This window comes from Cryptotermes secundus, unplaced genomic scaffold (genome assembly GCF_002891405.2).
Source record: "Cryptotermes secundus unplaced genomic scaffold, Csec_1.0 scaffold1678, whole genome shotgun sequence".
In the NCBI taxonomy this organism is placed as follows: Eukaryota; Metazoa; Arthropoda; class Insecta; order Blattodea; family Kalotermitidae; genus Cryptotermes; species Cryptotermes secundus.
This window is the reverse complement of record NW_019742005.1, coordinates 502,642-511,188: the sequence shown is the minus strand read 5'-3', so window position 1 is coordinate 511,188 and position 8,547 is coordinate 502,642. Positions and strand designations below refer to the sequence as shown.

The 8,547-nt window shown below is 40.9% G+C and overlaps 1 pseudogene; it reads right to left on the bottom strand.

The window, feature by feature from the left end:
* Window positions 1-7,027: 7,027 nt before the first annotated feature.
* Window positions 7,028-8,318, bottom strand: LOC111872995 (annotated as a pseudogene).
* Window positions 8,319-8,547: the final 229 nt, after the last annotated feature.

Here is an 8,547-nt window from a genome sequence, read left to right as displayed (position 1 = left end):
TTATTTGTACTGTCCTGAGAGTTATTGTAGGCAAGCTAAAAGTGTTAGCTGAACTATTGTGATCTATTATTTGTACTGTCCTGAGAGTTATTGTAGGCAAGCTAAAAGTGTTAGCTGAACTATTGTGATCTATTACTTGTACTGTCCTGAGAGTTATTGTAGGCAAGCTAAAAATGTTAGCTGAACTATTGTGATCTATTCTTTGTACTGTCCCGAGATTTATTGTACTGTACCATATTATACTTGTTATATTAAACTTTTGTACTGCTTGGACATCCCTTGTATCTCGGGGAGGTAATTAGACGCAACAACGAGAACTAGGAGACGGAAGCGCCCCCCCCCCGGCAGGAGGAAAGGTAAAAGGGGGAGTGTCAGCTCACAAGTATAATTAGAATGATCAAGTCAAGGAGGATGAGGTGGGCAGGTCATGTAGCACGAATGGGGAGACAAGGAATGCGTATAGGATATTGGTGAGAAAGTTGGAATGAAAGAGACCACAGGGACGACCGAGGCGTAGGTGGGTGGACAATATTAGAATGGATCTTTGAGAGATAGGATGGGATGGTATGGATTGGATAAATCTGGCTTAGGATAGGGACCAGTGGAGGACTCTTGTGAACATGGTGATGAACCTTCGGGTTCCAAAAAATGCTGGGAAATTCTTGAGTAGCTGCAGAATTGGTGGCTCCTCAAGAAGGACTCAACTCCATGAGTAAGTAGGTAAGTGTTCACACATGTATATTTAATGATTCTCCAGAGTTACAGTATAAAGAAGATGACAGTTTTCTTTGTGTTGTAACATTGGTATTTTCCCTCTTTCTACAATTTCCTCAATTTTTCTGTTTGTTTCACATGGTCCTCCGGAATTTTGAAGTGTAGGTTTCCCTGTACTTTACTTGCCTAGTGATCTCGTCAGACTGGTCATGGACACATAGCACTGTGGTATATTTCTGCTGTGAAATTCCGTGATGGAATAGAGAGGTAGTCTCTATTGTTGTAGTTTCATGTTCAGGATTGTATCTGGCTTCATGAGTGTACATGTGTGAATGCTTGAATAATTACAGGTGATAACTGCAGTATTAACCTTTACTGACCAGAAATGGGGAATTTTAAAGCCTCTAGTATTACAAAGCTAAGAGCTGAGTTTTCACATAGGGTGTAACAGTATCAGTAATACTGAGAAAATGAAATTCTTGGCAATGTGGATCATCAAACATGCTTTTAACTAAATGTATGGACAATAGATGTTGTGGTGCACTGAATCATTAACATGGACTCCATAAAAAAAGTTGTCCCTGTCCTTAGCTAATTAAGTGTTACACCACAAAGGCATATGAGGAGTGAATGTATAGATCCATGTGTTCTTGACCTCAGCACTAGTTGGAAGTGTGTGGTCAGCTTTACACCCCAACTACTTTACCCACATAGAAAGAGCTCCCAGTACCCACTGGATAAGAGACTTGGTGGGCCCCAGAACTGCTTTGGATGGTGTGGAGAGAAGACCGATCTCACCCCTCTGACTCCTTGACTCTGACCCCTTGCAGTGCAGCCTGTAGCTAGTCACAGTGCCAACTGCACACTCCTGCCTCCACAGAGTAGATACTTAAACAAATGTTACGCACCCCACAATCTGTCACTAACAATTTTCCACCTCTCTTATAATTACCAGTTAACCCAGTTATTTATTCATTGTCAAGATTATGTCAAAATTTAGATTGTGTTGGAAGAGTATTGTCCTCTCAGATGTGATGCCATCTAGCCTGTAGATGTCCTTCTGTGACTCAGAGGAATGTTAATAAACTTCTTCCAGAATAGTATATTGCTGTCACTTTCCAGAAGACAGTGCCTGTCATAGTCATTGTCATGAGAACCTCAAACCTCTGATATTTGCTGAAGAAGTAGTAAATTTGCTAAATTCGTGATGTTCTTTTATTGTAACTCATGGTTTCAGCCTACTTTCTTTTTATAAGAAGAAACGTAGACTTGTGAGCTCACTATTCTTACTGCATTGTAACCGATCATTAACTACCAGCATCATTCTTAAATATTACCAGCCGCAACATCAATTCTAATTTCATCAATACTTAGCACTTAAATTCCAGTGTGTTAGTGCTCAGTATGCTGAAAAGCATTAACCAAACCACACCTGTGGACAATGCAGACCTTTGAACAGTTTCCTAGATATCATGAATCAACCTTCTGATTGCTGTCACGCTGTTCATATGGATGGATACCTTTCTTCTTTCTTTCATGTTTTGTATTACTCTGCTGCCATGTGGTGTGCTCCTGCCCGACTCACTCGTCAAGGCAAGTAGGATCTCCTCACCGGCGTGTCCAGACCAGCTCTAGGGCCCACTTAGTCTCCTATCAACTGGGTACACTTGGTAAAATAGCTGTGGTATGAAGGTTCTCACTCTCCCCCATTTAGTGCTGATGTTAGGACTGCATGGAGCAATTCCTCCACCAGAAAAATCACTTTTATTTCATGTTTTGTGGGGTATCTTGTCCTTGATTGCCTTGTGAATGCGAGAAGTGACATGTCAGTACAGTGCGTCCAGAGACTACAAGTTTAGGCTGCTGACGGAATGGCTGTCAGAAATGTGTCATGATATGGTGTTCTTTGACTGAACTGGGCTTACCAGTTGGATCTATAATGCTTTTATGCTTTTTAAAAATGAACATATATGTTTGGCTTTTAGATTTTGATCCTGAAGATGTAGTTGATATATTTAGACTGTGCTTGCTGCTTCCTTCTTGCTGTTTCTTTGCATTGTTTACCCTTCAATCCTGAAGACAGAGGCAATATGTTGCTCTAAACATTGGTAGACTTTTTTACCAGAATACACAGCATGACATTCTAGAAGACAGAACTCTTCCTGTGCATGTTGTTTTAGATGTTTGGTAGATTGCTGTTAGCAAGAACAAGAAGGAAAGGGTAGGAGTACATTATACATTTTTCTATGCCAAAGAAAGCCCCCACAGTATATAGCTGCAACACTAAGAAACTTATACTAAGTGTAGGTTGTAGTCACAATGGAAGAATTTGATACCACACAAACCTACATCTACCACCGAGATATTAAAGTTCTCAGATATTAAAGGCCGAAATCATTCTAAGGCTATTATGGTTGTTATTTTATGTTCAGAAATTAATATAATTAAAAAAATGCATGAATGTTTGTAATACTTTGAATTGTGGTTTAAAATAAGTAAACTGATATTAAATTATTGCAATACAATTTTCAAAATTTATTACTGACAAGAAAATATGTATTGATATAAAAGTATGTTATGATGAAAAAAGAACTGAAAAAATAGTAACAATTTCTTGGACTTCTAATTGATAGACTGTGTCCATCATCCTATACTCCAAAAAACTGGAAAACACAATATTTCGGAAAGTGGGTCTGTTTTGGTCCTCAGGTGAGGGTGAGACACCATCAGAAAGAGCTAATCCAGAAGAGTAGGTGTTTCTCCATATGCCTCAGGATGGAAACAAAACCAGTTTCTGAAGCATTGCATTCTCTAGCTTTTTAGAATTCCAGAAAATGGACAAAATCCAAAAGCTCAGTAATTTTGAGGTTCCTGGTACATTTCAGGAGGTTGGAGGATCAAATAATGCAGCAACTTCTTTGTTGTGATTTTTGAAGAATGGTTTCATTTCAGAAACCCCAATAGTTTTGTGGGGTTTTATGTAGTTTCGTCATTACTCCTATGACAACCCACTTCTTCGGAACAGTTTGTTGGTCCTGAAAAGGACCGTGATTGCTGAGATGCTTGACCAGTGAGGTAGTGCGGCATACGCCGGTAGGGAGAGAGGTTAGTTGCGGTGAGTGGACTGGCTGCAATGTGACCGTTGCTTGATTGCGGGGCGGCAGATGGTGGAGGTTGCTTGATTGCAGCGCGGCGGCTGCTGATGAAAGGCTGGTCGTTGAGCGCGGTCGTAGGAGTGATGAGGCAGTGGCTACACCAGATGCCCAGTGGTTGGACAGGGACATGACCACCGGCGAGTCCAGGTGAGGTGCCCCAGTGTGTCGGGTGTGAGAGAGCCGGAGGGCCGAGGCAGTCGTGCCTGGCGCAGCCTGCCGATGCCTCCGAAGACCGAGTGCTGGCGACGAAGTCTGCTGGCTGATGTTGCTTGAGTGTGGCTTGTTCATAGAGTGAAGTCAAACTGATGCTGCCAGTTTGCGGCTGCTCCTTTTTATTCACTGCTCGGTGGGTGGAGCGAAACTTCAAATTGAGGAGGAAGAATTTGCAGGGCGCTGATTGGCTAGCGCGCGTGATGATGTAGATGCGGGGCTAATAGTGAGCGCAGTATAAATGCAAACGTTTGGAGCAATTCGATTGGTTAGCGTGCGTGATGGTGAAAAGTGATGTGAAGAGTGTGCGTTGCAGAAAATGTGCGATAATGTGGGATGTTCCCACAGTTTCAAGGTCTTGACATTGTTGATACCCATATCACAGACAGTGGCAAAAATATACAGTCCAGCACTGTGGCAGACATCAAGAAACTCTTGAAAAAATTGCGTAATCGTGTCAGCCTTCTTGCTTCAAGGACTAAAGCAATAAACCACTTTTGATGCAGGCCACTGACCATAAAATTCAGAGCATGATTTTCAATGTTGCATGACCAGCCCTGACTTTCAAGATCCTCAAAACCCTCAATGTAGAAAATTTCTGATTAGGGCATACATTTTCCCCAATTTACATTTCCTCAGACACCAGAATGCAGGAATGAACGTTACAAGACATTTTCTGCACAAAGTGTACGAGTGCACCAAGCACACGGGCAATGATGTCTGTCTTAAAAATGGTAGGGTGATGAGTGTCTGGAGAAGAACATTGGAAATATATTTCATTATAATAAGACTTGCCTTCAAATGTCCATTTCCTGATCTTATGCTTCTGTCTGCAATTGCTAATAGTTGCTGCCAATAACCTGGCAGCTGCAATAGACAACTAGGATGAATGTTTCTCGACAGTGTACCACTATCCAAAGCACAGATATTTACCAAATTTTTCCCTTGTGTTTTTTTTTAATTTATAAAATGTGCTCTCCTTTTTTTTAACATCTTCATAAAGTTTTCTTTTCCTTGTGTCAATTCTGTGACTATTGCCAAAGTAAATTATTTCAGTAGAGAATGTCTTGTCTAGGCTTTCAGGAAGAACTTTGATGCATCTCAGTTCTCCATCAGAAGAATTAAAATTTACAAGGCTCAAGGGAAAGAAGCTTTTTTTCTTTTGCAAAACTGCTCGCTGGTGGTGGTGGTGGTGGTGTGTGGAGTGCAGGCATTTTAGAGCAAGTGGAAGGGCTGTCTCCACAGATAGGCACAGGTGTTTCAGTAAAGGACACAGACACCTTGCTGTAGGTTACAGTGGGTAGTAAGACACAAAGGTTGTGTTCAGGGGTTAAACATGAAGGCATTAAATTCAAGGAAAGACTCCAAAGATGACATTTTTCTACCAAGCAAAGATGGGCAAAATATCTTATTGCTAAACGCTATTAGTTGGAAACGAATCACGTTCCATGAGGCCATAACAAATTATGCTGCCATGTTTGAGCACATGCCTATAGAGCAAGGGTCTCCAAACTTTTTGAAACGCGGGCCACATTAGGTAATTCAGCACTTTCAATGGGCCGGATAAAATGAGAAATTAATAACTCTAGGTATATGAGTTTTATTGAAAGCACAGAATTTTATAAACAAAATACGTGAGAATAAATTATCGTTTATTAATGACAACAGACAGTAGCAGCAATGCTCATATTTTCATCACAAATTATAATAAAACAATTAATGTGAATGATGGAACTCTTTTTGCATTCTTAAAATCTGATTAAATTGAGGTTCAAATTTTGAAATGCTAATCACAAGTAGCGACTTTAAATGTTCATCGGATAAATTTGCCCTGTCTTTCGACTTGTACTTGATCTGGGGAAAAATTTGTTCACACAGATATGTCGTCCCAAAAATGGAGATAAATTTACAAGCAAATTTCTTTAAATTTGGAAATTGTTCAGAGTTCAGAAATTTATAAAATTCGATCAAATTTCCTTCCTTGTATTTGTCTTTAATATGATAATTTTCCTGAAGTTCAATTTGAATTTGACTTGGGACATCTGCAGCATCACAGTCAAACGGATTTTGAAACAATCTAATTTCCTGAGCACTCGCATCCAAATCAGCAAATGGCTTCAGAAATTGTTCTTTCAAATCTAAAATTGTGAATAATATTGTAACGTGTATAGCGACTGATCCCACTTCTGACACCAATGTAATGTGTATCGTCACTGAACACGCCGTTCGGATTGTTAATTGGTTTATTCAACAACCTACAAGTAACGGCTACAGTTAATTATGACAATGTTGCGGGGTTTCACAATTTATAACCCTATTCGCAAATCAAACCACTCTATTGTCAGTATACACATTTTTATCACGCGGGAGGTATACAAGTGCAACTGTATCACACACTCCCAATTATTACTCGGTTATCATGAACTGTCACTGATTCTCGCATATGCGTCCCTAACTCGTAACTTGCGAACTGTGAAGTAACTAGAAACTGGCTGTGAATAGCCTTCGCTGCTTCGTATCTAGCCCCGTTCCGGACAACACAGAAAACAGCCACGTAATAGGCACCATTGTTCTGTGGTGCCGTGTTGCTAGCAAAGTTGTCCGGAGTTGTTTACTGCTGACTAGCAACCGCGGTATCCCTTGATGAAGTCACCGCTGTTGACTCGCGTTGCATAGCTACCAGGATGCTGGGACTCGGCTAACTTCGGCTCCGCTCGGCGCGTCACGGCTGGCGGGGTGGGGGAGGGGCATCATATATAGCGCAACACGTCACAATATTAATATTAAAATATCGTGTAATATCAATATATTTTAAACACAATCACATCGCGGGCCGTAGTTTGGAGACCCTTGCTATAGAGCAATATGGTAACCAGTGAACGAAGACTCAGTAGCACTGTCAGAAAAATGGTTAACTATAATTTCATACCAGTGCCTCATCTACGTCATCAGTAGCAGCTAGGCGGCGGCAGTAGTAGTAGTAGCAGCAGCAGCAGTAACAACTTATTAATCCAAACAAGAGGCTGAGCAGCTGGGTCAGTGTCCTAACACTCCGGTCTCTCTGTTAGGGTTTGATTTGAGCAGAGAATAAAACTGCTTTCTTAGGGTGAGAAGATGGTGTTGAGAGTCAGTTGCTGGACTGTCACGCTGATCACTATTGGGTCGAGCAAGGCTGCCACTGGGATGACTGGATCCGGTATTTTTCTTTCGACTTGAACCACCTGTACCCACTTCACTAATGGTGCTGACTTTAAGATGTTTCCTGCTCACAGCCTTCTCCAGTTTATCTGCTCTTGGGGCCACAGTCAAACAGGACACAGGCAACTGGGATGGAATGTAACCAGATGTGAAAAATTCACTGTTGAGAAGTTCCTCCGCCTTTGGTCGGCACTGGGGATCCAGCTGGAGTGTTGCTCGGATCATCTTAATGGCAGAACTTGATATCTGTGAGGATGCTGGTATCTTATATTCACACCTCTTTATCCGAGAATATGTCTCTGGTACCGAATTAGTCTCAAATGGTGGCTTTCCAATCAACAGTGTGTACAAAATACAGCCAATTGACCAGATGTCCGCCTCAAAGCTATGCCCATTCTTCGTCACGACTTCTGGAGCAATGTAGTTGGGTGTACCACAAACTGTCCTTTTCCTCTCTCCATCAAATTCAATCTTAGCAGCAAAACCAAAATCTCCAATCTTCACTTCCAAGTCATCATTAAGAAATAAATTCCCAAGTTTGAGATCACGATGGATAATCCTCTGTTCATGGAGATAAATAACACCAAGCAGTATTTGACGCATATAATATCGGACTTCAGCCTCATTTAAAGCTTTTCTGCGTTTGTGTAACACCATCATTGATCTTCTCCTGCAAAGTTCCAACACAATATAGACATTCTGATTATCCTCAAAAAATCCGTGGAATCCCACCACATTTTTATGGTTTAAACTTCGATGAATAGCTATTTCCTGCGTCAAATTCTCCTTGTGATTTGGATTGATAATCATATTCTTGGAGACAATTTTACCAGCATACACATTGCCGGTCTTCATATCAGTTATCTCGTAACACTTCGCAAAACCACCCTTTCCTAAGAATCTGCCTTTCCTGTACCTTACATTAGCCCCTACGTCGTATATAAGTTCAGGGATATTTTGTTTATCGTCATCTCTCGATGCCATTGTTTTCAAAGAAAATTCCAAGAGAGAAATGAATAAACGTTGGCTTTCTTTTGCACAATTCGCACTTCTGACACCAAATGTAACGTGTTTCGCTACTGAAGACGCTGTTCTGATTGTTAATTGGTTTATTTAACAACCTAAAAGTCTTGGCTACAATTAATTACAACACTGTTGCAGGGTTTCACACTTTATAACCCTATTAGCAATAATCTGTTCACTCTATCTTCAGTAGTCTACACGTATTCACCGTAGGATACGGGAATTATACAAGTGTCACTGTGTCACA